Below are 11,273 nucleotides of genomic sequence, written 5' to 3'. Positions count from 1 at the left end.
GGTAAGGAAAAAGAACCCATATACTGTTCATTGTGTTGACAGAATCGATGTATGAGACTAAATCTCTGTCCCAATGTCTTTGTATTCTGTCAGTTCGACGTAACGAAAATGGAGATCCAATCAATTGGACGGAAATGCGCGAAGCGAAAGTGAACAAAGACTATCCAAACTGCATTCAGTTTAAGACAAGTCATTTTGAGGGCACTTATATAACTATTTCCCTGAAAGAACGCAGATTGAATCCACCAGATAGAAGTTCCTACTTTGCAGAATTGTCAAAAATTATCGCTCCAGAGAAGTACGAGGACTCGTTTTGATTGATTGATTGATTTTTAACGTCCCTTTCTGCAGCGAGGCTATATGAGACGTTAACCTACTGATTAACGTGCAATCCGAACCACATGAACTCCCGCCGGGAATCGAACCCGGGTCTCCCACGCTTACGAGGACTCGTTATCATTGTGTCCGGGCCCTACTCCAATCATTCGAAATCCTGAACATGGTTAATTTTACATAAACTTATCACATTAGCCATCCTTCTCAAGTGCAATATCAAAGCATGCAATTTGCAAATTACTTTGCAAGATTTTATATTCTGGCAATGACAACTTGATAGCATTATTTTATGTTATGGTTAGTATGTTCTTAATATTGTGTTTCTTGTGTGTTCTCAGGAATTTCGTTTTACCCTCAAGAATCTCAGGAAGCGTTTGTTAAATTATTTTGTGTAATAAACACGAAGTTTTTCAATAAAAGTGCAATGTATTGTCATCTATTAATGTAGTTCTCAGAATAAAAAACATGCGTCGTATCTTTCATACAAGCAAATTCCATAAAAACTTTCTACACTGATTTCTTATGATTTAAGTTATAACTTGGTAAATTTTCTCTTCTTTTGGTAAAATAGATTTTGAGTTATGGCTGTTCAAAGTTGTGTGAAAACCTAAAAATCGCTCTCCTGAAAAGTTTAGAAAACTGAGATACGACAGTTTGTGACGCTGTCGACGATATATACGAAGATATCGGAGAAGAAGAAGAAGAAGTAGAAGAAGTTATTTGATAATCTGTAATGAATGATGTTAAAACGAAGTAGAATACAGTGAACACATGTGTCAATCAGAAAGTGGAACAGCAGAAAGCCAGGAGAGTGGGATAATTTTTTTTTAAAAAAAACAAGATTTTTCAATAATTGTATTAATTTGCCGAATTTCGAAACGCTGTGATTTCTGGCAAGTGTCCCATGTTTGAACTATGAATAAATGGAACCACAAACTAATCCATGAAATGGAAAATTGGGAACGTCAAAAGTAATTACGTTTAGGTCTAAAATAGTAAGTATAATAAATAATTTAAAATGAGCGAGTTATAATTAGAAATAGTTTAAAGAGAATTAGGTCCATTTTTAGCACCACCAGAAACACACAAATATTGACATGTATGTAAAGTATGCTGACAATCAATGAATGTAGTAAACATGTTCCGACTAAAATATTTCGCCAGGAAGAAACATTAAAAATGGGTACAGATTAAGATAAGGTTACCAGTCCTTGTGTCCGGAGGCAATCTTTCGCGAACAAAATCTAAATTTGGCATTTCCGAGCAGACGGTTTTGACACATTTCTTACCTTTTCAGGTTAGAGTAGACTTCTGTATGTCTTTTAGAAGGGCATGCTCTAAATGAGGAGCTCCATTAAAACTTGCAGGTTGTCTTGAAAAGGGCTCGGTATAAATACAATGTGGACGTATAACATAAAAACTACAGTGCATAAAACACGAACAGACTTGGGCATTACTGCTGTATCGCCGGACCAATTTGAAAATCGAAGAAAAGCACCAAAATGTACTACATTCGGTTATATTTGGTTGGATTACATTACGTTACGGTAGATTTTGTTATTAGCTGTGCAGTTTTACTATACGGATTCATAATATAATTAGTAGTAGTAGGAGGACTAGAAATGTACGATGTTAAGAATTATACTACAAGTACAAGGGCCAAACTGTTACTAAACACCAATTCAAGGGAAGCGGTGGCTGAAAAAAAAAAAAAAACATCTCAACAAGACAATAGGGCAAGCAGCAGCAAACCAAATATTTTGCCTAATACTCAAGTGCAAAGCAAATCAAGAATAAAAATAATATGGATTAAAAAAGAAAACCCTCACCATTTCGCCATAGAACATTCATGAATAATGAACTCATAATTCCTGATTCCACACACGAAAAAATAAGATACCAAGAACACATGCACAATACTCAACATTACTGAAAAATGTTCCTTTCCGCACACACGTCGTTTTATTAAACCGAGCACACTTGCTATTATTACAAACAAGAAAAACCAATAAACGCCCACTTTTACCATACGTCGAAAACATCTTCAGCCTTAGACCACAACCATGATAGGTTTTCTCTAACTCAATTCAACCAAAACCAGAAAGTGCTGCAAAGCGATATGAGTTAATATCCGAATCTAATACAAACTTATTTAAAAACGATTCGTTGTATTCGTTCAAATTCGTTGTATTAAATTCATGAAACGGTTTCTCAATCGCATTTGCTAACTCGATCGTCGCCATGAAACGAAAATTCAAGTACGCGCTTCCCGCATGCCACCAACAGCAGCACACATACATGCACACAGAACATGTGACATCACACTAAATGACTACACAGACACCTAGTGGGAAAAATATGAACTAAGACGTCACACCAAAGGCACGAACAGTTCCAACAAGTGACTCACGCAAAAACAGTTCCAGGAAGTGACTGAACCTATAAGAACCGATTAAAGTCACAGTTTGAGTCAAAGTAAAGACTTGCCTTTTTCTGTACATTTTACAGTCGTTGTATCCGCATACTAAAACGTGTACCTTTCCCCGAAATAGTTCATCCGCCTTCACATACAAAGCCGCTTGCAACATCAAAAACAATCAGCAAATACAAACACTTTCTTAACTTTCACTATTTCCGTGAGTTTCACTTATTGTTCCTTACAAATTTAAATAAATTCTCCAATTGACCCGGTAAATATCTCAAAACTGTTTCGGCGATACAGCAGTTAACCCCATACTTACGCTATATGGCCACTAAAAAGCAGGAATGCCACCTAACCCAATTCAGGGCGGGAGCGCAGCAGGGGTACCCGTTACCGTCCGTAGGGAGCAGGCGCGTTATCGAGTGGGGGTATACATAAACGAGGATAGTGGAAGTCGACATTTACACATATACTACTTTCATTATCACTGAAAATTCATTTCAGTGTGCTGTGCAATGACAGTACGGCTAGAGTGCACTTTATGCTGAACAAGTGATTTTGTCACTGGTTGTGGCATTGGAAGAGTGGAGTCACTGTTATTTGTAACAGGTACGGAATCACGGTTTTTGTTCCTCCTGTTCAGAATGTTTCGGAGTTTTAGCTGTTGATGGCACTGATGTCTCCTGTGCTGTGCTGTGCTTGGTTGGTTGTGTTGTATTGAAGTCGCTGATTGGTTGTTCTGTATTGCTGACATCATGCTCTTGTTCAAATGTACGTTGAACATGTGTTTGCATTGGTCAAGTTGAAATTAAGTCAGTTTGGACGTCGTTTCTTTTTTCTGTTATTGTCAAGTGAGTTTCGGTGTTCGGATATTATTATTATTATTATTATTATTATTATTATTATTATTATTATTATTATTATTATTATTATTATTATTATTATTATTATTATCATCATTTCAAATATATTTGTGATACTAAAGTGAATTCCTATCGTTTCGCGATATTGCGTAGACTATTAATATTGAGAACTGTAGTAACAGTTTAGGTGGACGAGAGATTGTTCGGCAAACGTAAATTTAATGTCGGTCGAATGTGCCGTAGTCAGAAGTGGATAGTCGGTGGTCGGATTGAGAATATGTGTTTGAACTTAAAGAGGAATTAATATTTAACTTACCGTTCTGATAATTTGATGCTTCATTTGGCTTATTTAAGGAAGAGGTTTGCTGCTGATTGTTCCATTGGTGAGATGTAATTTAATTTTCTTCGTCATGCTGCATTGATTTATAATTAGTGGTGAGTGCATTTTTTGTATTTTTCCTTTTTGCGGTAAATTTATACGAGTGGTTCGATTATTTATTGTTTTTTTTAAATTTTTTTAATGGTTCTTGAGCGGGGGTTTGGGGGTGGGTACCTCCATTTAGATCTCAAAATTGATAGTCACCGTTTCTCCTGAATTGATTTCTCGGAGTAGTTTAGCGTCAGTTCTCAACCATATTTCCATTTTTCGTACCAATTGAAGAGTAAAGTCTTGGTGAGTGTACTAGATATTTTGGTTAGCAATCGTAATCTATTGTTGTTATGATATACCGGTATGTTAGTTTGCTGGTGCGAAGTTAGATTACGATTGCTTATTAAATAGTCTGCAAAACTTGTCCGGAATCTGTTTTTCGATTGCTTTGAATGATGGGATAATTTCGGTATAAAGTGCACTCTTACCGTAATTACTTATGATTCACACCGTACGAGGGTCACTACGAAAGTTTTGAGATACGCATTGTTGTGGCACAGTATTTGAATTCCCACAATTGCGTTCGGTAGTGGTATCCAGAGTAAAGAAGCGAAGCAAGTTTCAACTCGCCTCGCTTATCGGTGTGGCCGTATTGCCTTCATTTGTTTGTTGATGTGAGCAGTATTCGGCTGTCTACAATGGAGCTCGAAAGGGAACATTTTCGGGCAATGATCCTTTACGATTTCAAAAGTGGTTTGAACGAGACACAAAGCCTTGACCGTTTGCAGGGGGCATTTGGGGACCTTGCTCCTTCCCATGCTACAATTTTTCGCTGGTTTGCTGAATTCAGAAGAGGCCGGACGTCCGGCAAACAGCTGTGTCAGATGAAAACATTGCCGCTGTGGAACAAATGATTCGAGAAAATCCTCGAACAACTTTCAAGGACATTGAATTTACAGTGAACATTGGATCGCCAGCAGTAACAAAAATTCTTCATGATCATCTTCGACTCAGGAAGATTTCATCTCGTTGGGTGCCTCACACTTTGACTGAAAAGCAGAAGCGCATGCGCGTGGAATGGTGTGAAGAAATGCTTGCAAGATTTGATGGAGGCAATTCTCGACGCCTCTCTGACATTGTTACTGGTTGTGGGACTTGGATCTATCAATTTGACCCTGAAAATAAACGCCAGTCTACAGTTTGGATCTTTCCAGACGAAAATCCACCCACGAAAGTGAAACGACCGCGAAGTGTGGGGAAGAAGATGGTCGCAACTTTCTTCTCCAAATCTAGCCATGTTGCAATTGTTCCACTTGAAGAACAAAGGACTGTTACTGCTCAGTGGTACTCCACTGTTTGCCTAACAGAAGTGTTCCGGAAGCTTCGGGAACGGCGTCCAAGAACTGGATTGCGTGGGATCCTGCTTCATCATGACAACGCGTCCGCACACACGGCCAACATCACAATTCAGTTTTTAGAATCTACGGAGGTCAAACTTATTACTCATCCGCCGTATAGCCCTGACCTGGCCCCATGTGATTTGTTTGTTTCCCAGGATCAAATATCGCATGCGTGGGAAGAGATTTTGCAGCCCTGAAGAAGCTGTAATGGCTTACGAGAATGAACTTTCAACACTTGAAGAAAAAGACTGGCAACACTGCTTCCAAAAGTGGTTTTCGAGGATGCAAAAGTGTGTACAGTGTAATGGTGAATACTTTGAAAAAATGTAAGTGTTAAATTGATTCTAAGTATGGAAGTTATTTCACATCTCAAAACTTTCGTAGTTACCGTACCTTCGTATTCTACCTATAAATTTTCTATTTGGTAGAACCGTCTGCTCGAGTGAACCCTTATGTTTTTCGTTACTGAAGTTTAAAAGCGTTCCTGGATTCATTACTAACCCGTCTTCACACAGTCGGCATTACGATGTGAATTGAGTATTGAGCGTTGATAAGGAAAGGAACCAACCTAGTTGCTAACCCACCTTCACCTATACGTGCGGACCAGCATTCTGGAACCTCGCGCATCGGTAAGTATCACCGCTTTAAAAGAATACAGTAGAGTAAGGTCGGGTCGTGTTAGTTGAGGGTAGGGGAAGCTTGAACCAATTTTGTTATAATTAATATACGGTAGTATGAGTTCTCTTGTCGTGTAAAGATATGAACTGGAGCGGTCATTGTAAACTTCGGGTTAAGTGCTCTATCACCGCACCAATTATAGGAAATTTACCAGGTCAGTTGGAGAATTTATTTAAGTTTGTGAAGAAGAATGAGTGAAAGTCAGGTAAGAGGAAGAGTAAAAGTTAAAGTAGTTGTGTTTGTTGGTGTTCTTGATGTAAGTGGCAATATATGTGGAGGCGGATGGACTATTTTGCGGAGAGGTACTATACGGATCAATACTTGTGCGGTACTATATGGTATACTTGTTTTACTATACGGATCAACAGATTGTAAAATGTACAGAAAAATTTGAGCAAGTCTTTAATTTGCCCATTTCATGTCAAGAACAGAATCTAACCAACTCCTGCGAAGCTTCTAACCCGTTCCTACTGCTACTATTACGACGGATCCGTATAGTTATACTGCACGCCTAATGTAACGTAATCTAACGTAACTCAATGTAATCCAACCAAATATAACCGAATGCAGTACATTTTCGTACTTTTTTTCGACTTTCAAATTGGTCCGTTGATACAGCACTAATGCCGTAAAGTCAATTTTAAAAAATCTAATAACTTAGAATACTGAGGCAGTTTTTCAAAATTTACAGGCAGAATATGTCAAAGAAAGAGTAATGTTAATGTCCCCCCCCCCGGAATTCAAATTCAAGTGAATTAATTTGTATTGGGTTTGTACGGCAGAAGGGAACAAAATCTAGAAAATATACAAAATTTGCAGGAGACATACATTGGTAGAACTATTTCTAAAGTACGTGGTAAGGAAAAATCGTGTGAAAGTAATTTATATATATTAAATTGTTGATGGAAAATGTATGTTACAAATAGATAGTACTATCTCACTCCGTAAACCAATGTGTAAGAAGTGAAAATATGTCAGGATTTTATCTCTAAAGCTGTGTCGAACATATGTATTGTTGTGCAATACAATTTTTTTAGGCAGTATCATCGCGTATGCGCATATCTACCTTCCCTGTCGCGCCTGCTCCCTACGGACGGACTACCGCATAGGCCCCCTTGCTGTGTTCGTGCCCTGACTCGGTATACAGTAGTCGTGGTTTTAAGTGATTACGCAGCAGCTTTTCAGAGAGGAATACAAGTAATCCGAATATATGTATATCTTACACTTACGTGAAATGCGTAAAACGCGAGAATATGTCCTACGAAGGGAATATTTGTAAGCGCATAAGAACGTATTGTTAAACACGGAAGCGATAATAAGCAGTAATGTAATGTAAGTCGTGATCTTTAATGACTGAAATATCCAAAAGCTGTCCGACTCTTTCCAGTAAACAGTCTTACTCTGAAGTAACAGATTGACAATGATGATAGCATCCAAAAAACTGCAAGGGAATGGTGAAATTCAGTGATGTGGTATTCAAATATCAGACAAAATTAAAACAGAAGTAAATATACTCTTCACCACGTTATACTACATAAGTATGACATGATAGAGTGCTATGTGAAGGCAATGTACAAAGTGATCACAGAAGTGGCGAAAAGTTGAGCAACTCGAAGGTCATGTGCTTTTATGCCATATATATATATCTTCGTTTATGCGTATACTTACTATCGCTGACGTGTGTGTTGCCTATGGACGCACCACCGCGCGGACATTCCAGCAGGATTTTAGTGCCTTCCTTGACCCCCCTCCTTTGCTGCACTTCTACCCTGACTCAGTTAGGCAGCATTCTTGCCTTTTTGGCCTCCAGTACAAGTTAGTTGGTTCGTTTTATTCTTAGCAAGTTTGCAATGAATCGATTCGTATTGGGCTGGTTCCTTGGAACAGTACATTTAATATCACTAGGAACTAGTTCCTCACAAATCGAATCCAATAGAATTCATGGTGGTTCAGATTGTAATGTTTTTACAATTATTTTAAACATTGCCATATTCAAACCCTGATAAATTTAGTACTATGCTAATTTCCCATCATGATACAGTTCTAGATTTATCAATACTTGAAATACGAGCCATTTCATGTGAAACCAACCAAGTTTTCAGAGAAAAGAAAAACCCTCGTCGTCTCAGAATTTGATGAAACTTAGTGTATATGTAGGCCCCTATGAGAGATGATCATGCACCGAATTTTAGCCCTGTAGTTTCAGAGTACAGGGTGTTGAAAAATCGACAAATTTGATGTTTTTTTTTTTGTAGAATTTTGTTAGTTTCAATTGGTCATATCTCGTAAATATTGAGCTAGAGAGAAAAACATGTACCACTTTGAAGAGGAAAGAATAGGCTACAAGATATGTGAGGAACATTTATTTGAAAATCAAATATTTTCCGGGAAAAGTTTGAATCAGTGATATCTCAGAAAGTGCCCATTTGATTTCCTTGAAATTAGGTATTAAGGTAGCCCCATATGTCCGGCATAAGTGTGCCAAATGTTAACTTCCGCCAAGAATGGGCCTAGAGTCCAGGGTTGGCAAAAACCATGGTTTTTATTTAAAAAAAAAGGTTTTTTTTTTTTTTTTGTTTAAACCACGGTTTTTTGGTTTAAATAATTTGCTCTATATATTCATATCATATATGGGCAGAAATAAGTTTGTTTCGTCTTGATGTTATTATGCAACAACCGGTTATGCTGGAAGGGGTCACATAAACTTAAAGCGGACAGTTGCACAAGTGAAACCATTATACAGAATTACATAGGGACAATTTTAAAGTACTACGGAGTACAGAAGAACTAATTTAGTTCAAGTTAGTTAACAACGACTTTTATTGGTCCAAATTAAAGAAATACGACGACTTAATTTGCATATCAGTAAGAAAAGTGAATAAAGATACGAATTATTTGAGTCCACTTTGGCTCAGACTCTTTTATACATAAATAGATACCAAAGATACTTCTCATTTCACTAAATGCCTCTCGTGGGGTCTGTATGACCCCCCCCCCCACACACACACTCAAAAAAAGTACGGCATTTCGATGTATTTTATCAATAGTAAACATTGAAACGAAACAATATTTAGAACTTTTCTTTGATTGCAATTACATAACAATAATAATAACTACAAAATATCACAAAACAAACATTTATAAACTTATATATATATATATATATATATATATATATATATATATATATATATATATATATATATATATATATATATAATCTTTTTAGTAATAAATGGGGAATTTAGGTCTGAATATGATACGAATAATATAAGGGAGTGAAACGTGATAACCTATAAATGTGTGTTCATCAAGATTTTACAAACACTTACATTTTTCGTTTTTTGGTTTAAACCAGTTGGTTTTTTTGAAAAAACCAGTTGGATTAAAACAGCCAACCCTGCTGGAGTCTACAATAAATTTCCGTGTGACCGGGATTCCATGTTAGGAGACACAGGCACCACTTACAATTGATCACTACCAGCAGGTCAGTAATGGCTAAATATTTTTACACCTTACTTCACCAGTATTGACAAATTGGCAAGTTGCCACATTGGCAACCCAGGTGTCTCTCCCGACATTGTCACACGAGAATCGTTGTAGACTTCAGGCCCATTCTTGGCGAAAGTTGAGATTTCTCACACTTACGTTGGACAGATGGGGCTATTTTGGTACCCAATTTCAAGGAAATCAAATGGGCATTTTCTGAGATATCACTGATTCAAAATTTTCCCGGAAAATGATATTTGATTTTCAAGTAAATGTTCCTGACATATCTTGTAACCTATTCTTTCCTCTTCAAAATGGTATATTATTTTTCTCTCGAGCTCAATATCTACGAGAGATATGACCAATTGAAGCTAACAAAATTTTACAAAAAACATCAAATTTGTCAATTTTTTACTGCCCTGTACTGTGAAACTATAGGGGGTATAGGACTAAAATTTGGTGAATGATCATCTCCAGGGCTTGAAAAATATTGCTTACGAGTTCTCGCCAGCCAAAAATTCTACTAGCCAGACCATTTTGCAGTCACAGTGTTTATACTAATAAAATAAAATCATTTTGCGATACAGTAAACATATCAATACTTTTTTTTAATTGTGTTTATTGGCATGTCTCTTACAAATGAAATAAAAGAGTGACATTCTGTTTACTCTTGAATTCACTTTTTTTTTTGATTGATCGGACTTAACTCGCCAAATGTAAAAAAGTACTCGCCAATGGCGAACAGGCGAGTGGATTTTTCGAACCCTGATCATCTCTCATAGGGACCTACGTGTATACCAAGTTTTCTCGAAATCTGATACAATGCGCTTTTGGGCTTGATTGATTTTACATGGAATGATCCATATGCAATGTGTAAAATAAAAACAGAAAAAAATATAAGGACCACCATATTTGTCGTCTGCTACAAAGGGCACGAAATAAATAATAAGAAAACATAAGTAAATTATTAAGGCCCGAAATCCGAAGTAGAAAAGTACACAAAAGAGATTGGATTAAAAACATGAACCACATATTAGACTATATACATAACGCGGGGCAAGCTCACCCTAACTCCGCTGAACAACAATTAAAACTAAAATACTAAAACCAATACGAACAACTCACAAAATTACGTACTTCAAAGAACAAGCCCCCGATCAGAACCAACTTTGTATCTTAAAATAATATATAAAAAGCAGAAATTTTAGTTTGGTAAATAGCCTATAGCTCGGCAGCATGATTTATGAATAAGTATTTTTTTCCAATATTATAAGCAGAACAGAATTTTCTAGTTCACAAATAATGGCCAAACTGGATCACCATTCCTTCAAAACCTGCTTCTCTCTCACTCTCAGCCTTTACATCCTGAGTTAATCTCAAAATTTATTAATAAATAAAAGTTAATTAATTAGGATATACGCACAAGATCCGGGCAAACCTTGCTAATCCTTATGCATAAGCTTATTTTCTGTCCGGACATCATTAACGTTATGTACTCCATAATTACTCATTAGCACTGGACACTATCCATACAACTTTTTAGTAGTATTGTGTGAGAAAGATAAGATCTCGTTAGAAACCTGATTCATCGATGGGTTTAAGTCCGTTGCCTTAGGGACACCTGCACTTTTCTCTTCGAGATATTGGACTCCGAGAATATTTTAAATACCACGTTGTGACTTACACGCAGTCAGATAGTATTTGTCAAGTGTCAC

At 36.9% G+C, this 11,273-nt stretch overlaps 1 protein-coding gene across 2 annotated transcripts in view; it reads left to right on the top strand.

Moving 5' to 3' along the window:
* The first annotated feature begins 1,053 nt into the window (after positions 1 to 1,053).
* Positions 1,054 to 11,273, top strand: part of LOC145681060 (C2 domain-containing protein 5) — a 244,052-nt gene continuing 233,832 nt past the window's right edge. The window contains exon 1 of one of the 2 annotated variants that reach the window (XM_081752409.1): positions 1,054 to 1,331. The gene's annotated coding sequence lies outside the window, so the exon portion shown is untranslated. The remainder of the gene's footprint in view (positions 1,332 to 11,273) is intronic. The other variant, XM_081752411.1, reaches the window with a different exon arrangement.

The sequence above is a fragment of the Thermobia domestica genome, chromosome 3 (assembly GCF_964235325.1).
Source record: "Thermobia domestica chromosome 3, izTheDome1.hap1.1, whole genome shotgun sequence".
Classification (NCBI taxonomy): Eukaryota; Metazoa; Arthropoda; class Insecta; order Zygentoma; family Lepismatidae; genus Thermobia; species Thermobia domestica.
This window is presented reverse-complemented; position numbering and strand designations above follow the sequence as displayed.